Genomic DNA, 21975 nt, shown 5'->3' on the forward strand with positions numbered 1-21975 from the left:
ATTCCTGACTCTAAGTTGTTATTATTCCATGATTGTCTTGATTTTTTTAATAGTATCTTAAGCATTAGTGAAAAAGAATAAATGAAACTTAAGAACGTTTTGCTTCTTTTGACAACCTAAAAATGCAATCTGAGCAACCCTTTTTGGCTTCAGATGGCCTCAATTTGGGTCAGTTTGAGACATGCTTAAAGTACTTGGCATTCTGTATTGCGCTGTGATTTGTCTGGCCTAGGGCAAGTCAAAGTTTGGGCTGTCAGAGTCATAGAATCAGGATAAATTTTGGCTCAGGAACTTCCTTTTTTGTGGCTTATAAGGTAACCGGTTTGGATGCCATCAAATTACAACATCTAACAGCAAATATCTGAGTAGATGTGGTCTGACAAAGCGCTGAACAACTAGGTGACTCCTGCCACTGCCTTTTTGCTGTTGTTGAGTTTGAGCCTGTTGGGATTACAACAGTGTTGGCACAGAGAGCAGTCCCAGAAGCACAGCTCGCTGTTCACTGCCGGGTGGATATCTTTGCTTTGAACTTTCCAGGACTTGCACTCTTTGGAGCACAGTACAAGGATGCTGCAATTGGCCTGGCATGGGGCAAACGCAGCAAGGCTCACCTGGTCCCTGTGCCATGCCTCTCCTGTAATGTACTTACACTTCAAAGATTGGGAACCATTGGGTTAGACCGCAGGATTAGTTGAGAGCACAATTATATTCATGCCCTGCAGATGGTTGGAAAAGCTGCTTAAATTGCAATGTCTGTTAACCCATTTGTGATGCTTTCTGCTGGCACTTCAGAAAGCACCTCTCAGTAAGGTTTTGGGTGCTGAACTCTTGAGAATGCCTATGCAGGAGCTGTGTTGGTGATGTAAGTGTTGTGTAAACTTATTAAGGCTAAATTTAAACTAGCTGTCTTGCTTCCTGATAACAATCTAGCCACAGCAACCCAGAGCTCAGCACACTCAAGTGGTCAGGGCATTTACCTAACTTTACCGACACTTTTGGCAGTGGTTACTGGCTGGACTCAGCTCCAGCATGAAGTTGGTTGCATTGTAGAGATACCTTGAGGTTACTTATGAAATCCTAACTTCTTTTTTCTTTTCTTTTTGAAATCCATTTGGATTCTGGGATTGAAAGTACTGCAGAACTGCAAAATGTTCAGAGCGCTTTAATGTAGAAGTTGATGGCCAAGTGGGGACTCCACATCAAAAAGCAGATTCTGGAAAGAAATGGATGATGGAGAGCACGCAGTGACAAACCCACAACAGAAAAGGGAGAGAATGATACTTTTTTGCCAGAGGAACCACATTTGTTGTTTGGCTCACATTACTGATTCTAGGATTCTGTTATATCCCCTGAATTAACACCAAAATTTCATTAGCAAAACATGTTTTGAAGATGACATATTTCAACACTTTGTTTGTCAGCCAGATTATGATCAGATTAATTCTGTTAATAAATAGAACTTAAAAGATTTCTAGGAAAGAATGTCATATAATAACGTTCCCCTTCGTGTGAAAAAATTTTGAAACAGTTGTTTTTCTTTGTTCGGTTTTAAAATATTGAGGGGGAAAAAATCAATAGTGTGTTTTATAGCCGTAACAGAACAAAGGAGAAAACTTTTGGTTTTAAACTGTTCAGACTAATGTGCTCATCAACATCATCATATATTTGTCAGATGCTGCCATACCTTGGAGCAAGAAAATCATTTCCTCTGTGCCAAGGCTGGGCTGAGGGTTTATCAACACGATGAAATTTCTCGGTGCAACTATACCAAAATACTCTGCTATAGCTATATGCGAGTCGGCCCTCGTGTGGGGTACTCAGTTTCCTTTATTCTGGAATGCTGTTTCCACTGGGGAGCTGGGGGGGTTACAGGGATGTTGCTCTGTTTTGGCATGCTGTGCCTGCAGATTTCCCTGTCAGAAGAGCGCGTGGTCTCCTGGGCTCTGTGCTCTCCGCTCTGCCCGCATCCTGCGGCACCAGGGCTGCATGCCCTTCTTCCTCGGTTTGCTTAATCCCCCTTCCCTTTCACGTTTGGTTCCAGCTAAAAGTAAAGCAAATCATTTTAAAGCTTGGGATGTTCAAAGCATTCAGAACGTTTCTTTAAGGGCACCTGATATCTTTGTTTCCAGAAAGTAGTTAGGAAAATATCCCGATGGAATTTACAAGCCCCTCTAAAATGCAGGATATCAGCAAAAATGTTCTTAAAGACTTTGTGAAAAAACTACTTTTAGTTATATTTTATTATTAGCAAATTCCACTTGTAATTACAAATAATATTTAGTGTTAAAACAAAAAGTATGTCAGAGCTATGAAACATTAACTGAGTGACTGCAGTCCTGCAGAAGTATTTAGTCTGTTGTCCTCAAAATACCTTTTGGAGCACCACTATTGTACTTTGCAATTGCCAATGATGTTTTTAATAAGAAATAACTAATTACATCTTCTTGGTTTTAAAGTCCCAAGCAAAGCTAGCTGTCAGTGTTTTAGATGTTTTATTAATGCTTATGAAGGTAGAAGATACATCAGAGAGCATACAACCTAAATTGACCTGATTTGGAGTACAGAAAAGGAGCATTTTTGGTCCTGTCGTAGAAATGAGACAGTGGAACGCAGAGCCTTGACTTTGTCCAGGCTTTGTGGCAAAGCTGGAGATTAAAACCAGCTCCCGAGCTCCAGATCAGTGCCTCAGTCCCTTCTGTGAGAACAGTTTCAGGATCCAACCAGTAACAAAACTGTGCAGTGTTCCATGGTTGGAGTGGGTTTTGGAAATGAGATAGCCCAGTGTTAAAACCGCATCTAACGAGTACACTTGCAGTCTGGTCAGACCCCTTTGAGAAAGTCAGGCCAGTTCAGTTCTTTTTGTTAAGGCTGCTGACAAGTTTCCAAGCTGTGGCAAATAAGGGGGGAACAATTTACATGTTCAGCATTTTCTTTGTATTTTCAGCAGAAAGACTGTAATGGCTATCTGTTCAGAGGGCTACAGCCATGTGTAACTGATAGCACTGACAGCATTAATTAGGAAAAAAAAAGACTGAAAGCTTGGTGTAAACTAAAAACTGAAACCTAAACCTTAAGCTGAAGTGAAGACATGCTATTTCAGTGACTTTCTGTCAAGTGAGTCTTGACTTGCTCTCTTCTGCAGCACATATCGATGCTGTAGGGGTAGCTCTTATAATCTAGGCTGCCATCGAATACCTGCCTAATAAACTTTTGCCAATGAGACTCACATCATTTATAAATATTTTAGGAGATTTTACTGTAATTTTTTATTTTAATTTAGATGAATATTTTTAAGCTAACAGCGCCTGTAAAATGATGTCAGCATTTCATTGTTGAAGCTGACACTGACTCAGGTCTTATAAGACATCTGGCCAGAACATGCATTACAGTTTGTGATGGTTCGATGGCCGCAGACATGCCAAATTCTGTCAGTCACTGAAGATCTTCAGAGCTGGGTATGTCACAAAGTTCTCCAGAGGGATCTCAGATCCATCTAATTGCCTTTGAGGCTAAGCATTAGCATCCTAAATCATTTGGCATGGTGAAATAGAGTTTTAAGGGACTATCTTGATGTTAAATACATTTAGTCATTTTTCATGGATCTCTATTTCTTTGTTGCTGACTTTAGTCTATAATAATAGTAATAGCTCTTCAGTGTCTTTTATTAGCGGGGAATTACAAGGCACCAACATATAAAATTTTGTACCTTAGCATTGTGAAGTAGTCATGAAAATTTACCATGCAAATAACATTATCTTGCTCATAATTTCCTGTATCCTGTTTGATCAGCAGAGGAAGTCAGGTCTTCCAACAGGATAGGTAAATGAAATCTGCAGGGCTTTTATGGTTTTGTTTTCTCTTCTACATGGGGTCCAAGCTCTGAAGTACCTGTTTTTCAATCTGTCTTTATGTGAATACTAGTTTCACACAAATTCAGTCCGTAAGAGGAATGAGGGTTTAGCCCCAAGCTTATTGACTGCTGCTTGTGTTTTGTCTCTTGATTCCATTACATGGTTATCTTTAAAAAGCCGTATCAACACAATCATAAATGGTAATAAAAATAGGTTTACCTTTTTGTTAAACAGTTATTAATAGCAACTGACTGATTTAAAAAAAACAATCTCTCCTTTTCATAATCATATATCTTTTTCTGTTGCCACAAATTATTTCATTGTTTGAAGCATAGTACCTTCTCTTCAAAATTACAGGGTTTCAGATGTTTAGCCAATCAGGCAATCTGAGTGGCTGAGCATCTGTAAGTACTTTATAATATCTTTGACATGCTTTGTGAGACAAAGAATTGAGTCATCTTTTTTTCCCGCAGCAAGCTTTGCACTCTGGCATTTTTCTCGACTTTTCATGTCTCAACACATTGAAGAACTTACCATGGCCAACAGCAAAATCATACTTACAAGTTTCATAAAAGACTAGAACTAGTGCTTGCCTAGCCTCTGAACTGCAGTCCAATTTTATCCGGCAGGTTTAGAAGTCTGGATTTTTCCTACGCTATTGTCTTCAGTGTTTTGCTTTCCCTGCAGAAGGCACTTTGCTGCATGAGGTCCTCGTTCTTCTTTCTCAGCCCTGAAGGGAGGGCACCTTACATCTACCAGTCTCCAAACTGTGGAATTAAAGGTTCCATAAATGCATAACAAAGTATAAAATCTCATATACCTAAGCTATCAATTTCTTCTAATGAGCTGGACTACGGTAATTTTGCATTGGAAAAATGGCAAAAAGGAATTCAAAGCAAGCCATAAAATCACTGTTTTTGACTGACTGAACTGGAATAATAACACTGAATGGGGTCCTAGGCTATGAGAAAGGTACAGAGAAAACACTCTTAATTAACGAGTGTTAAATAGTACCAACATAAGCCTGTGCAGTTAATAAAGAAGAGCAGAGGATGTTTTTTCTCTGCAATATAAGAAATTGTAAATTAGCTTTTTTTAAAGCTGCCATGACAGTTACAATTTACTGTACTGTTTCATTTCAAAGACGCTTTCTCTCCAAAGAGCACTGGGACTTTTATGAGGAGGAGAAAGTGGTGCTTAGAGAGACAGAGCTGGGGAGATATCCAGAAGTTACGAGGCAGACTGCCTGGGAGGAAGAGCCTGCGCTCAAAAGCCTGGGACTTTACTCAAAGAGGAGAAAAAAAAAAAGATAAAGATAAAAACAAGTGTCTAATGTCCTCCAAACGCAGGGCATCTGTAAAACAGTCTGTGCATAGGACTGTGTAGACTTTCCAAGGGCTGTTCTTTGTTCCAGTTCCAGTGAGTTCCTGGAACGCAGCCTCCTTCCCTGCTCCTGGAACAGCCTTGACTGCAGGGCTTCTCCAGCCGTGTAGGTGGAAACACAATATGTGTGAACTATATATTCAACCAACAAAAGATTGCTGGGGAAAATGACATCTTCAAAGCAAACCTTCCATAGTCCACAAACATTTATGACTCTGTAGTAAAGATTTTAAAGCCTGGCACAGTAACACAAGTTGCGGGGTTTGGCAAATAGAGATCTGGGGATGCAGACCTGGTCTACTTATCAGCATATATTTCCCTAAGATATCTTTCTGATGGTGTGGCTGATCCCAGGAGTGAGATGAAATAGCAACAGAATGCATTGGCTTATCCCAGCATGCCGACATGATTTCCAGTATTTGTGTAAATATTTTTCCCAAAGCTGTATGTTCTAATACAGTTTGCTATCGTTTCTGTACTAATTGTGGTGCTAGCTGCTCCAGGGATATCAGCAGGAGAGAGCCACTGAGGATTTCAGCTTTATACATTAAAATGTTCTTGCCAAAATTATTATTGACTTCAGAAATCTTCAGATTCCATTTACAATTTTCTGCTGGCTCTCCAGTTCTGCATGTAGCTCTGAAACCCTAGCAGATCAAGTATCAGAGTGTTTTTAAAAAATGACTAGCAAACACTTTTGAATGGCAGATCACAGGAAAATAGAAATCTGCTTATTAAATTTTCCAATTTCTTGCATAATAGTTGAGCCTTTCTTAAAAGTAACAAGAGAAACCTGGTGAATCTGATAGCTGTGCAGGGTAACTATTTATCTGTATTTAAAGACAGAGTAGCAGTAGAATTGAGGGGTCAGTAGCACTCTCACAATTTTTGGAAGGTATTGTCTTTGTTTTCTATAAAGTGTTATTTTCCATACAGATGAAAATATGTATAGTTTCCTGAGCAGTAAAAGATTAGTTACAAAAAAAAAAAAAAAGACTAAAGGAAAGCAGCCAAAGCTGCCATATATTTGCCACTTTTTTGCATCAGTGAAGTTGAGAATAAAGGAACTTTCCAAGTTACAGTACTGTACTTGAAAAGGAAAAAAGTATGCGAGGACTTTTATCTGCGTATTCAGTAGATCAGATGGCAAACTCACCCAGACAGCCTAGCAGGGGAGCAGCTTCTGCTTTTCTCAGTAAGCTCTGCATGGTGTGAAGCAGCACCAAGTACATCAAAAGACACAAATATGCATTGAGTGTAAAGTTTGGGGTTTTAAAAACATCTGTCTAATTAGCACAACTTATATATTTGCAAGCTGTAGCTCCGACTTTCTCACAGTTTCAAGCTCAGCAGAAGTGCCTTTTTCATCTATCTCACAAATTTGTGTAAGAGGTTAAACCTACAAATACTGTCACCAAACCTGACCCTTCCAAATGTAGATATAAACCTATCTTGTTTCCTTCCAGCATCAATCGCTCTATTGTGCCCTGCTAGAAAATGTATGCTGGAGCAGTTAGCCAAATTTTTTCTGGAAGAACCAGGTCATTTTAATTGAATGTTATTATCAGCCAGTTCTTGTGGCTTGACATGGATTCAAAATGAAGCAGTTCATCTGCTTAAAGAATGCGTAGGCACTAATATAATAACTTCAGTAAGTTTTCGGATGCCTTCATCCCAAGGGAAATTGGTTTGACTTGCCCTTCAGTGGAAATTTTTTGTACTATTGGCATCCAAAATAGTACTAGAGTCCAGAAACAGAAGATATTCTATTCCTGTATATCATATTTTGCCCCTTTTCCCATTAAAATTTGTACTGTAAACACTTTCGTTTAGGCCTGGTTCACCTTGCTACCCTGCAGTTGAAAGAAAACTGTATGCGTTCATATAGTACACGTAGGGCAAAAAACTACATTGGTTTCATTGACAATCTGCATTATTCTTTGAGCCTTTTGCATGCTCCATCTTGCACTGGCGTTTGGGAGGTCTTCCCTAGGAGTGGTGTGCTGTTACTGATTCAGGCACCTCCCACATTGTGTTGATTCTTTTCATTGATGAACAGGATTCAATTTAATAAATATCTTATTTGTTAAGCCTTGAAAACATGCATTAGGAAGAGTAGACTTGAGGTTGAAGCTTGAAGAGAAGACTGGAAACCTCAAGGCTGAAGCTTTTTCATAAGCTCTTTCTTCTGTGCAGACATCAGGAGATTTGTATCTTTGACCTCTTCAAAAAGCCTGAGGTTCTCCATTGAGGAGACTGTTTCATGGGGCTTAAAGAATTCACCTGTTTTCTTCTTCAGGAGTCTATCTACTACATTTATTCCCAGGAAACTGAAACGAGTGTTGCCTAAAGGATAAGATTTAGGACTCTCAATGAACTTCTTGGCAAAAGTTCCCTTTGCAACTGCCAGATAAGAAAGGACTGGAAAAGCAGTAAAACAGAGATTAGTCAAGCACAACAGAACCCGCAGTGCTCTGACACAACCACTTTTTAACTTCTTCCGTTACTAAAACTGCTACTGCTTATTTTTAGTTCAAGCTTTCACAGCACTGAAGTCAATAACTTCAATTGGCAATATGTTAATGATTATGAAACAGTCGTTCAACACTGGTGCGTGTTCGTGTCTGAATCTGATCCCCTGATACAACAGAACCGGTTACCTGCGGTAGCGGTGAAGGTACCTGCTGGAACTGCCTTCGCAAGCTTGGCCAACCACTCACGAGAACCCAAAATCTGTATTTCTAATGTGTCTCCTGCATTTCGCACCCCAGGAGAGCCGTGTCCTCAGTGAAAACACTGGATTGCCAGTTATGAAGAATTCATTAAGATCTGTTGAAGTTCAAACCAAAAAGGCCAGTTCCTCACAGGTCAGGGCAACGCTTTTCATGGTTCCTCCTTTGCCTGCAGCAGCAGCTCTTCTCCAGAACCTGTTTAGGTTTCTGCCAGGACTATTGGCAGGGGAAGAGTCACATCAGATCAGCTCACGAGTATTCTTAGGTTGGAAACCTCTGCCCTGAACGTGCCATTTTCCTGGCCCAACACAGCATGAGATCTGGGTTTCAAACCTGTCTGAGTCAGCTTTGGAAGACAAAATATTCAGTGTACCTTTAACTCCCTTTTTTTTGGGATCTGCCGTAAAGTCGTAGCACAGTTTTGCGCCGGGATTTGCTCTCTCTTTAGAGTATCACTAAGGAATAATGCCTGCTGTGTAGGGAGGGAAGAAAGCATTGCGGGCTCGTCGAGTTCAGGTTATTTGTGAAATGAATGGCTTGACATCCTTCTAGGGCCAGTTTGCACAGGACAACACAAAACGGTCCCTTCTGGGAAACAATTAGTTGGGGCATTTCAGTGCTGAAGCTTCTTGCAGATACGCCATAGTTTAAGACAGGATTTGTCCTCCTGCCGAATGGGCAGCAGTGGCAGTGCAGAATTCACCCAGGCTACTGAGAGTCATAGTCTCAAGAGTGCAACATTTTCATCTCATTAAAAAGTGACATTATCTGTCTGTATTAGAACTGTCAAAAAATTGTTAAAGCTTGAAGCACTGCAAGATTTTCCTCTGTATTTTCTGCGTCACTGCTCGGGGACTGCCGTGGGTACCCCTGTGTGTTCTGTCGTGTTCCACGTTGGCCCTCTTATTCCTGGTGCTACTGGGACTCTCTTCTTACCCAGCATCCACCCTTCCACCAGCAGAATCTGAACTGGAAGAGGCCCGGGAAGAGGATGTGCTTAGTCAAGGAGGAATGGTGCCTGCAGGCGACTGTCCTACCCACGGCACGCATGCCAGGAGCCCCGGGCGCTGTCTGTGCTGCTGTTGTTCCAAGCTTGTTATGTAAGAGAGGGTGAAAGTACAAACAAGAGAAAACTGAACATGAAAAGTGAGTTTGTTTACTTACAGAGAAGCTTGGGAGTGTCAGAATGAAACTGTATAAATAAAAATTCGGGCTACCAAATGTGAGATACCTGCAGGAACACCTGCACGGCTTGGACCAAGACAGACTTTTGCAGGTGGCTTGAAGGAGAAATCCAAAATGCATATAGGCTCCATCTGCCTTCAGAAAAAGCATTGCTTTTCTGGGTATATTTAAATTCCCTATTTTTTTGTTCCTAACGCGAGTAGCATTTGTATTCTTTACAGCTTTGCACTTGTAACTCAGCAAGGTAAAACAGCAATTACTGAGGGAAGGGAAACAATTTGAATCATATCAGTGGATTTTAATTGTCTGCATACCTGTAAACACCTTTGACCACAGCTCTGCTCTAAGCTCCAACGAGCCACTCACACCTGATGTTTCATCTTCTCACTCCTACCAGAATAACGCATCCCACCTGCTTACATCTGCGTCAATCCAAAAAGCAAGAAAGAGGGAAATGTGAAGTGATCGATTGGCAAAGAAAACAGAGGTCCAAGTTGTCACTGCTGATGTTTATGCCTTCCTTTAGTGTTAAATACTGCCTTTTCCTTGCTAATGTCCTCTACTAGGTCTCCCCTCCATCTTAAATAGCGTGAAATGTGCATTTGCAAGTCAAGTTTGACGTTGCTGCAAACTCATTTGCTGGCACCTGTCTCCAATAAGCCAGCCTCCTTCCCAGATGGGTGAGGGCTGGTGCACCTCCTCCGTCTGTAATGTGCTGTTTGCAAAACCTCTGCAGAGGACAAGCTTCTTTTTGCTTCTTATCTGATCCTGAAGCTAGATCAAGATTTATGCAGCTTTAACAATATTGGAATTCTGAGTTCTTTCGTACTTCATCATATATTGTTTTTCCTGCAGTTTATGTCTCATTTGTGGTAAGGGATAGTTTTCTGAGTGTGCGTGAAGGAGCTGGAAAGCTCTGCTCTTTGTGCTGCACAGGTCTAACGAGAGCCGTTAGTGTGTAACTGCCCAAATGAGAAACCGGTGGTGCTTCAGAACTTGATCTGTTTTCTGTTATTTTTAATGCTTTTGCATTTTAAAAATGTCATCTATATAAGAATATTTGGAACTACTTACATGTTAAAAAAAAAAAAAAAGAAAAATGAAAAGAGCCTGCCTTCCTTTTAGACGTGCCAAGCAGGTTTGGCAGTCCTTCACTTAGCATTGATCGAGCGGTGCTCAGCCATTCAAGCTCTTGTAGCCTTTTCTACCTGCACAGGAATGTTCTCACCAAGCATTTCTGAAACCAGAAGAACATTGGTTTGGGGTATTTTCCTTGTTCAGAGCATTTTGGATGACGACTGAAGTGTAGCATGGGGTTTGACAGTTGTCATTCGGAGTCCTGAAAGTCTTCTAGAAGATAAACCCCAAAGAGGTTTGGAAAATAGCAGCGGCTGTACTGCGTCAAACCAGAGTCCATCGGGCTCGGTTTTGTTGAACATGATATCTGATAGCAGACACCCAGAAAAGATGACAAGAACAAACTGAAGTTTTAGGGGCATTTCCTCAATATACTCTCCTACCCTCCAGCAGGATGAGGTTAAGGTTGCTGCTGAGCCAGAGGTGATGTCTCACTTAGTCTTGGCTGGATTTCTGTTCTGGGGGTCTGGGCGGTCGCTGTGTCCCTTGTCCCCATAGTGCCCATGATGATCTGAGGCAAAGTGTTCCTTATTTATGGTTTCTGGGTTTGGTATATCATTTTGAGATGGTGAGAACAAGACATAAATAGAGTTGAAGGTACAGGCACTGCAGTGGCTCAACATTTTCCTCTACTTCCATAGTTACAGGTCAGGTTGTTTTTGTATTTTAGTGATGTGTTTTTCATAAATTCATCTCTAATGTGGAAAACACCTAATAGTATCAACAAAGCGAGAGGAGCTTGGGCTTAAATGTATGAAAGTTGCCTAGAATTAAAAATTGTCTTAATGAATTCAAATCTGCTTTAGGCCACGTGAGAAATAAAGGCTGATGGAGAATCCAGAAACACCTGTAGAGAGCAAGGGAGTAAAGTGGAAAGGTACCACTTCTGACAGAAGCCTTTGGGCTTTCTTGATCCTTTCATCCTTTATCCTTTCATCTTTGTTTTCCTTGTAAATCACGTTTCAACCAGGCACCAGGGCACCAAGTAGCCTGTACAATCTTCAGCCCATCAGCAATGTAATGCAAGCCACATTTCTGCCTGTAAGTGGCACTGATACTAAATCTACTTACTCTCTTATTGAGAGGTGAGAGATCGAACCATCAAGAGTATTTTAACTGCCTTGTCACGGTCCTGTGAAGTTTCTTGGAAAGGAAGGCAGGGGGATATCTGGGGATGCTGGTTAGGGTCACAAGTAAGAAAAACTTCTGCTGGGTGGCACCCAAGTCCCCTCCCTTCCACACGTGACTTTTCTGCCGCTACAAAAAGGTCAGCTAACTGAAATAGCACCATCTTTCAGCCATCATTCAGCTCAAAACTGGGTCAGTAGGACTTAACTGAGAAAAAAACTACGTCAAAACTCCATTGAAATCAGATCTGCCTTGTCATTAGTGTGACGAGTGCTCTCGACATTCCACAAAAAAATGTGTCTTGGGCACAAATAGCTTTGGCAAGTCTTTTTCCCCTCTCGTCCTCTTCCTAGTTCACCTTCATATAAATTGTGCCTAATTTGACCTATGTTGGTGAAATTATCAGCTTGAAAAAATCAAGTGCAGGGGCTTGCTGTACAACCAGCCAGGCAGTTGCCTCCTGCAGTGTGCAGCAGTGCTCTCTGCCCAGGTGTCCCTTCTGTCTGAGCTGACCAGAGCCAGCTCGGAGGGGGCACAGCCCTGCTGGGAATCTGCAGGCAAAATCCCTCCAATATGTACCATCCAGTATGCGTTCTGCACGTTTTTATATAAGTCAAATATCTGTTGTAAGCCATTGCTTTTAAGGAAAGCATGGCCAATAAATTTAAACTACCCAAATTCTTAATTTTTTATTGATGATTCCAGTTCAGCAGAAAAGGATTAGAGCTAAAAAATACAGTGGTGGGTGCTCCCAGAAAGGAGTTATGTAGGAGAGGGAGTAAAATGCTTTGAATAAAAAGGTACCAGAAACACTTAAATAGGTTGGGGAGCCTTACATTGTTCTTCGCTCGGTGTGCATGTGTCTGTCCCCCTATCTAAAATATTTTGTATGAATATTCTGGAGCTCTAAAATGGGAGGAAAAACTTCTAAAGAAGCTGGGATAGATCTTAAGCCATGTCTAATTTTTTGAAAAAATATGAATGTAAAGGATTTTAGAAATGTTTAAAATCACTGGCATTAGGACAGCAAGCATCTCTGTCATAACATCATGTGATTAAACTAGATCAGAAACATTCTGGGATGTTCTGATCACTTCTATTAATGCATCTTTTAAAAAGTATAAAGTCAGTGCTCTGTAAAATAAATACTTGAAAAACAGTTTTTGTTTTCCTCAGGCTAGTGAGATTAGAGTTTCGTAATCTGTTTGACCAGCTGCAGAGGATGTTCTTTTTCATTTTTTTCTTTTTAAGTAAATGAGCTTCATCTCAACACGATTAAAAAAAAAAAACAAGCTTCAAAAATGCTCAGTTTTTGCATATACATTTAAATAGGAGCAATTGCACTATCACGTCTTGTTGCAAATGTAATTGGGTTGGAGGTCTTTTTTTTTTTCAAAACTTTGAATGAAAGAATTTCTAAGTTTCCAAGCGTACATCCTCCTCTGTCAAAAATCATCCCGTTTTTGGCTCAGAGACATCATTTTAGAAGATATTACTTTGTTGCCTCTCACATCTTACATGTATTGAATGTGCAGGCGCTGGTGAGTCAAGCTAGCTCTTGTTCAGTTCAAAAAGTAGTGGTTTGTCTTGTGAGCTAATATTTTCGATTAAGGTTACTTTGAAAGGTATAAAGACATTATTAGCTCTCTTTTGTGTGTGTGTGTGTGTGCATGTATGTAAGGGAGTGTGTTATTTTCTGTAATGGGGAGAATTCCAGCAGTATTGGGCAGCCTGCTAGTTCATTGCACAAAATAAATAGTTTTCTTTTGTTCTTACTGGGAATCAGATTAGCCTATTGATTAGAAATATCTCAGCCTTTCATATTTACTTTTTAAAAAGAGCGTAGCAAAATAAGATGATTTGTAAAGCCTGCTCGAAATGTTTATATTACCAGCTCTTCATGCATCTGTGACAAGGAATGCATTTCAAGGAGACATTCGTAGAGCACCGGGGGGCTGCTGAAACCCTGATCGGGTCTCCAGGTGTAAAGTTTCAGGACACTCACTTAAAGTGGCAGTTTGGTGATAAACCGGGTTGGGAATGAAGCCCCCGGCAGCGAGAAGATTGCCTTATTCAGCAAGCGATTGATAAATATGCTTTATCATGAGTCAGATGTTCAGGAAACTGCTAGATCCCCTGGTGTTTGTTTTTGCAGAGCTGTTAGTAGGAATACAGCAAGCAGCAAACCCAGATGTTTTACTTGTTAATTTGTATGCACAATAGCAATTTTTCACTAGCATAGCATCTCCACTGATGCAACATTTTAGATGTTCTTTTGACATAGCATCAAAAATTCAAGAAGTAGTCTGAAAATGTTGAAGCTAAGATGGCAGGTCTTCACAGGAAACCTGCTCTCGGAGTGGCAGACTCCTCACCATTTCCTTTGACTGCTAAGTTTTTAATAAAAAGCAAATTAGAAAACGAAGATCGTCTCGTGGCTCAATTAGGTGCAGCAGGTATCTCTGTTCGACGTTGTCATTCAGCATGTCAGGCAGTAACCTGATTGGGGATGTTTTATTTCGTATAATAGTCTCAAAATCAGACTGAGAGGTTGACTTAAAAAATACCTGAGGTATTTTCTGTGTGCTCCGAGGCTGATAACAAACTCTGCAGTTCCCTTTTTAATAACTAGGGGGGAGCTATGAAACTTCAAAAGGTTCATGATAAATGTTTTTGACAATGCGTCAGCTGAACATTAGGCAGAATCTTGGTAAATCCCCTCATAAGTGGTTTAAAATGGAGTTTTGAACTTTTCCTTCATAAGTGTGTGCTTAAGATGTCATGGTATCTTTGGGTTTAAAAGATTTGTTTTATCTGGTATACGCGAACTGTCGGTGTTTCTGTCTGCACCTCCGAGAGTGAAAGGGGGAAAAAGTTCAGCCGCTCTCCTCGTGGCAGCCGGAGTGCACGCAGGTGCTCTTGGCCATGAGACGAGTGTCGGCGGCAGAAAAGGAAAAACCAAACAAGATACTCCAGGTAAATCTTACAGTAAATCTCCCCAGCTGACAGGGTTTCAGAATGACCTCACTGCGACAACCTGAAAACTTTCCGGTGATAGACCAAACAATGCTTGCACATGGCAACTGCTTGTTGGGTTTTGTGGTTCATTGAGAAAGCCAGATGAAAGCAAGTTTACTGCTGCTCTTTGAACCTCGCCTCCCCCCATCCTGTCACCTGTGCCACTAAAAACAGAGTGAAAATGCTTCTTTCCTTGGCTCTCTTGGAACTGAATGCCGAACATTACAGTTTATCCGGCTCTTTCCTTTGAATTGCTGTCTTTGCAGGACTGCTCTGTGCATGACACCCTTTGCATATCAAATGAATTCAGTTTATACTGGAATGTGGTGAAGTCCGGACTCAGCAAAATGCTTGGGCCCTTGCCTAGTTTTAAGCTCATGAATAGCTCCACTGGTGGCGTCAGTGTGTTTTAGGGGTATATAGCTAAAGACTCGGCAGAAAGAATGGTCCAAAAACTTTGATCACCAAAACTAGATATGTAGAGAAAATGCCAAAAACACAATGGTGTCTTAAAGGAACAGAGCAGGAAAGAGGCTGCATGTTGACAAAACTAACAGCACTTTGGGAATCTCCAAAAGACCCTGGTCTAGATGAAGTCTGGTGTGAAGTCATTAAGGGACTGCTCAGGAACTCGTGCTAATGATCTACTCAAGGGCCAAAACACAAAATATACTGGCAATCAATCTCCTGCCTATAAATCATGAACAATTCCAATAGTGTGTAGCATTAGACCCTACCACATTGGAAAAATGTTTGGATATGTGCTTCTTGTGTGGGTTAAGTGACCTACTTGCAAACTTTTTCACTGCTACTGGAGAGACTTAATTTTGGTCCTCGAGCCAAATTATTCTCTTCCGTCCTGAACCCCTTTCTTCCCACGCTCCCTGAAGGGAAGAGGTTCTTGTACTTCACAACGGCATCTCCTACTGGCAAATTTTAGAAGCAAGAGAGACTAGCCCAGTAAGGAACGGCTTAATGTGTGTGCTTAAATGGGCAACACCGACAGTGAGGGCTCAGTTTCCAAGATCTCCACTCCCATTTTGCAATGTCGGCAAAGCGGGCCAGATTTCCAAATCTCAGTATATGGGAGTTCACGTTATTCCAAGTAGGAGTGGGCATCTGTGCCTTTGGAAATTGCCCCTTTTATCTGATTCCTGGCCAAAGAAACTTTTTTTTTTCCTTATAGTGACAGTAGACAATGGGCAACCAGCTGTTTTAGGGACACTTTTTAAAAGGTGCTAACATTTGCATTTTCATCCCATGTTGTAATTCACGTTCACTATTCATGAAATAGCGCTTAGTAGCTGACTTTATACATTAGGCATGAGGATTCCAGATCTACAGTTCTGTCATTTTGTAGGACAGGGACAAATCGGCCTTTGCAGGACTTCTCCCTCCCTCACCCATACCCACTTATTAACAGCTTCACCCAGGTAATGAAGTTGAACTGATGGCAAAAGGCTAGAAGGTCACGGGAAGGAATGTGTTCAAGAAGTTTTACATATTGCTCATGGTGTTTTAATTTCTATTCATGGGGAGCAATAAAGCATAAATTTTCTGTCCAGTCATAATAGTAATTGTAGTGTTACCTATAGGATGAAAGAATAGCTTGAGTTCTTAAATGTCATAACTATTTTCGGTATAAAATAATAAATTTTAGTTTTCTGTTGCAGCAGTGTTGGCCCCTGCATATAGGTTGTGGAAAACTTTGTTTGCAAAAACAAAGCTATTGTTTTAACAAAAGCCACAGAATTTTTGCCTTTCATATTGAATCAGTAGCATAATGAGTAGTGGAGCAATAGTTCAACATCAAAGGAGACTTTTTGGATATATAGTGTGTTGCAGCAACAGCGAAAAAGTTCCCACCAGAAAGGAATTTTTCCATATGTGAACAGCAAACATATGTATTAGGTTAAAACCATAAGATTTCCTTTGCTTTCCACCAAAAACAAGGGAGAAGTTAAGTACAGAGGTTTTCAGGCAGTCATGTGCTGGAATGCAGCACAGAGAACAAGCGTGTCCGAGGAGAGCAGTGTCAGTGGACAAAGCTCTACTGAAAAACAAAACCCTATGATGATGCATCCACAATTTGGCCCAAACATCAGTATTTTGCATCTTAAAAATACACTTTTTTTGCTCTTACTGGTGGACCTACATTGGTGATCTTCATAAATATTTTTCACTCTCTGTCTTTAATAGGAATAAACCCAAACACGTTTGCTGATCTCCATAAAATACTTTAAAGGAAATAATGATTGCTTTAAAAACATATGTGAGTATAGAACGTTAGGTAGAAAATAAATACCTGAGATTAATTCTGATGGGATACTTGGCCTGCTTTCTTTAAATAAGAGTTGTGTTTGACACTGTAAATTGTGAGACCACCTAGTATAAAGAAGTTTTTGCCCAGACAGCTCATACTTACAGCTGCATGGAGAGATAAAGGTACTCAAGATCAGGCATTTCTATAACATAATTGTAAAGCATCTCCATATATATTTCTGAAACAAAATTTGCTTTAATTTTTGTTAACATTCACATGGATTTACTTTAGGCTTGCAGAGCTAGGTTTTCTTCTCATGAACAGGGAGAGAAAACACATCAATGGATGTAATTTGAATTTAGAAGACACTTAAAGAGGGGCCTGCATTCAAAATTATTGTTGGCACATGTTTTGAGGATGTAAAGTGGAAGCCTTCTTCTGTGCACATTAGTAAGGAGATAATTAAAACTACAGTAGGTAATTATGGTAGCTTTTATTACTGCATCTTTCATTAACTAATTATATTAATTTGGTAATGTTTGAAAAATTCTTTGAAGATGAAAAGTGCTAACTATTACTACCTTTAGCAGTAGTATTAACTTTGCACTGGTCATAAATATTGAAGTCTCTTCTTGATACAGATGCACATCTGTGTGTGCAGAGGTGCTGTTAGAGCCAACAAGATATTATATAAGTCTATCAATAAAAGACTGGGCTAGTACCTGGCATAATCTGAGCATGACGCTCTATGACTTTTCTGCAGACACTTTTAGTTTCAAAATAAAAATACGTGGTTTTTTTTTTAACATTTTTAGAAGATTTTCCTTTCCATGTAAATACCTCTTATTTATTCAACCCTCAGTACCAAAGAGAGACATCTACCAGGTTCATTGTGATCCCAGACCTGCTGTTGGTGTGGTGGGAGCAGGAATCACGCCCTGTCTACACTCAGGAGCCCACCAAAAATATGACATTATTTTAGGTCAAAGAAGAAGAAATCTTGCACCTTTTGTAAATACGGCGTCACCACAGTAACGATTAATACTGAGCAATTCAAAGTAATTATGATTTCTGTTTATGTAATTCTTCCAGAACTGATTTTTTTTTCAGTGAATCCAGCACTTCTCTTTTGAAACATCCTATGATTAAAGGATAATCAAGTCAGTTTTCATGTGTTAAGGACTAAATCCTTCATATATTCCCATTTCATACTTGTTCATGTGATTCGTAGAAATCTTTCTCTTACCCGCTTTTAGTTGATTTAGATTAAGCCTTGTAACTAATGCCAAAAACGTATTCCTGCCATGAAAGGGGATTTTGTAATGCTGGCATCATACCTTTTTATTTCTCTGTGGCTCCCTGTCAAGACTATACACTTTACAAGTTTAGGGTTTTTTGTGTTTGTTTGTTTCTTTGTTTGTTTTTTTAAGAAATCCTTTGCAGCCTCAGCCTGGCATCCAGAAGCCAGGCTGAATTCCTCTGGTCTCATGCATCATCATCTCTGCGAGCTGCACAGGCCAAGCTCAGCACTAATTCCACATGTGCCTCTCTCTTGTCTCCCAAGTGCTCTCAGTTACCATGAGCAAAGTTGAGTTTGAAATAAAATTTAATTAACCATTTTACTGATGATAATCAAGCCACAATAGAATAATAGGAAAACAGTGCCTCGCTGGAAATGAAGCTCAGCTGTTCATTTCTCCTTTCAGATCAGCCGGTAACCAAACATGTCATCTATCACAGTGACAATACTGGACTCATCCACCGGCTCCACTTGAGGTCCCAAAATATGACAGCAATATTTCAGTGGCATACTCTCAAAACCATTACATTTTTCTTCCATCCCTCTCATGTCTCCCAATGTCGTATGTGACCAAAACATTTACATTATACATTTATTTTAGGATCCTTTCCATTTTTAGAAATAAATCAAATGAATGTTCCTTTTATACAGCTGTAATTCACCCACATTGTTGCAGTAGAGCTTATTATCTCATTTACATTTTTAAGTGCTTTTCAAAGCGTAGGATATCTGGGCTGGAAAGCAAAACATTTCATTTCTTTGTTCTCAGGCCAACACAAAGCACTTCCAAGGTCAGGTATGGTGTAGACTTTCAACAGCAAACATGTTTACATGGCATTTGAAAGCGGGTTTAACTGAAAAAAAAATACTGTCTTTGTAACAGTGATGTAAGCCAACTTAGCAAAGATGAGAGAAGGGGATTAATTTTGTACCTGGAAAAACTGAACTTATTAAGTTAGGCTTTGTTTTCCATTCAGGGGAAAAAAAGCCTCTGACACTCAAAAATTGGCCAATTTTTTTTTACTTTTTTCTATGTCTTTTCTTCATCTCAGTATCTATTAACCATAAGTACTGTTATTCTTTGGGCAAAAGCTGACACTTTGAAGCTGTGGAATAAAAACTGCATTTCTAAACCAAACCAAACTGTTTAATTTTACAAAAGAGGTGTTCTCTGGTGTACCTGGGATAAGTCATCTGCTGTTTTTAAGAGCTTTCTACATGGTGAAAACTTATCTGTCAGACACAGGAAAGATTTGGTGGAGCTGGGTGGCTTCAGGAATTGCTATCAGCATTCAGCCTCTGACCACTGCATGTTAAGCTTTTTTGACAGTAGAGACATTTTTCAATGTGATCTTCGAAAGGGTGCATTATTCATGACAGCCATCATGATTCCTCCTAGAAAATTAAAATCATGGGCAACAATCTTGCTTGCTTCTAATTACTATTTTCAGAGATAATCACATGCAGGAATCTACAGCAACCATGAGATTTTGATGTTACTTTTTTTTTTTTTTTCACATGGCTTTGATCAAGTACTGATCTTTTGGTTTTACTAGGTTGTTCTGGTGCAGAGTCGAAGGCTGAAATATCCAAATGAACACTGAATTACTCCTAGGGCAGCCTTTATAAACAAAACTACAAAGTGACTGGCAGGAGAGCCCGTGTGCAACACATTTAGGTTCACCATCAATAGTCAAAAAATGGTAAAGTTAAAAGCATCTGTGATTGATTGGAGGCCTTAGTCTTTTCTGCAGCCCCAATACAAAAGGTGCCAACAGCTAGTTGTGATTGGAAAAGTTTGTCAACTCACACAGTATATTGGTTTCAACAACTGATGAATGGATAATTATAAGACTTCATAGTTCGTTATACTTGTATGCAATAGCTAAAAAAAAAAAAAAAAAAAAACATATTTTTAAATTGTACTTGTTTAAGACATTGCTCTCTGAGTGAAATGGAATATGTATGCTCCATGCTGACAAATACTGCCTAGACTAGGTGGACCTAACAAAGGCTATGTGTCATCTGAATTTCCCAAATGAAATTACTTGAAGATGTATCACAAACCCTCAGATATAGGGGAACCTCTCAATTTATGCTCTGCAAAGTATGTTTGTCTGCTGTAGGAAAGTAAAAATAATCCATCCATTTTGTATTCAGTACCTGTGGATTTCTGTGAGGGAGTGTGATAGATACCTGTTCTCTGAGACAAATGCATGCATATACACTCAGAAGTGGATGTGTATATACGCTACGCCTTGGTCATCTTCAAAGTTGTGTGAGAGAGTCAAACTTGCTCCTGAGTGCTTGGAGGGAATCCTTATTTTTCACCGTGCCAAATTGTTTGGATTTTATAACCCGATCACGTGGAAGCAGCAGAAGGCAGATCTGACTTTGTAGTTTACCCAGGTGTGCTCTGTGAATGCTCCTCAGAGCTGGCCTGTACTGGTCATGCCTGGACACTTGGGTGTTACAGGAAGATTTTGTCAAATTACTTTGGTCCTTAGTGATCTTTCCAATACACCAAGTGCCCTGCTCTTTGTGTGTTACATTTCCACGTTGTACAACCTGATCATTTTAAGTTTTAAAACAAGGTAGGCTTGTTTGTATTTTAAGTTACGATATTAAATGTACAAAATAAAAGCCTCCAATTCACACATGTTTAATTATATTCATGCAAATGAATGGTACTGCAAAACTTGTTGAGTGTTGAAGATCAGTCATATATTCAAGACTGGATTTTAACATTTCTCAGAAGTGATGATAGCATAAAAGTCCCTGGGCAGATTTGAAGTTCATGCTTGGGTCTGGTTAAATTTTTTGGCATTCGAACATGTTATAGTCTTATAGCTATAAGACTTTAAAGTTAATGCCTGGCATCACTTCAAAACAATGTGCAAGATCTATCATAAGCAGTCCTCTTATCTTATCTCCATAGCAATTTTATCCCGTAAATAATTTGAGAGCACAGTATTTCAGTGCTGTAGAAGGAGCAAGGGTTTTTTTCTGTTAAATCTTCGTACTGGTGTACTTTTAATGATCCTGATTTACGAACGGGCATTCTGCTTTGAGGAAGCGAACGAGAATGAGAAAGGAAGCATGAGAACAAGAACCACGCCACGTGTCCTGCAAGAGGCACCAGGACTCCAGGGACTCTTGGGCCCTCCTTTGCAGCACACCCTGCACAAGTTCTCCGAGCAGCTCAGCTTTTAAAACAGCCACCCCGGAGGCACCTCAGTGGATCTGGTAGCGTATCCCCAGGGCAGGTCCCTGCTCAGAGCCGGTCCTCACCCTGCTCCACGCTTTTCAGCCGATGGGTAGCTGTGCCCTGATTTCCTGGCATACAAAAGATAGCTCAAAATATTCCCTTTCTGCTGCCACAGCCGCCTCTGTGCTGATGTCAATCTAACATCCACATTGTGCACTTTGCTTCAAGTCAGCACTTGCAGTTAACAATGCCTTTATTCAGGCTGACAACATAACTAAGCTTTTAGTAAGTGTGTAAGTAAACGTTAAGTGTGTATTCAAACATCCAACAATGGCTAGGAAACTTTAAAAAAAAATCTTTGAAACTTTGTATTGTTTGTTTGGTGTGTATCTGTTAGAAATAACACAGACTATCAGTTCCTTGGGGCATGACTTTTCTTTTGTGAAGCACATAACAAAAAGATCAAGGCTCTCAGGGGCTGCCATAATAAAAATAAATATATAAGAAGAACAATAATGACAAAATAAATTTGTCAATGTATTTTACGAGCTCGGTTTAGAAGTGATTATTTCTGAACTAAAGAGAGACTGGATGGTTGTGGTAAAGTGACACGATCATAATATTCCCTTTATTTATTGCCATTTATGCTGCGTTTGTTGCTCACATGCTCGACTCCACTGCAGGGCAGGAGGGGAGCCCCTCGGCTCAGCGATTTTCCCACTGCAGTAGCATGGAAGGCGATTTCACTGAAATTCCAGACAGGGATTTCC

The 21975-nt window shown here is 40.1% G+C and overlaps 1 protein-coding gene across 2 annotated transcripts in view; it reads left to right on the top strand.

Moving 5' to 3' along the window:
• Nucleotides 1–21975, top strand: part of CEP112 (centrosomal protein 112) — a 162377-nt gene that overhangs the window by 121672 nt on the left and 18730 nt on the right. The window lies entirely within an intron of this gene.

This window comes from Cygnus atratus, chromosome 18 (genome assembly GCF_013377495.2).
Source record: "Cygnus atratus isolate AKBS03 ecotype Queensland, Australia chromosome 18, CAtr_DNAZoo_HiC_assembly, whole genome shotgun sequence".
Lineage (NCBI taxonomy): Eukaryota > Metazoa > Chordata > Aves > Anseriformes > Anatidae > Cygnus > Cygnus atratus.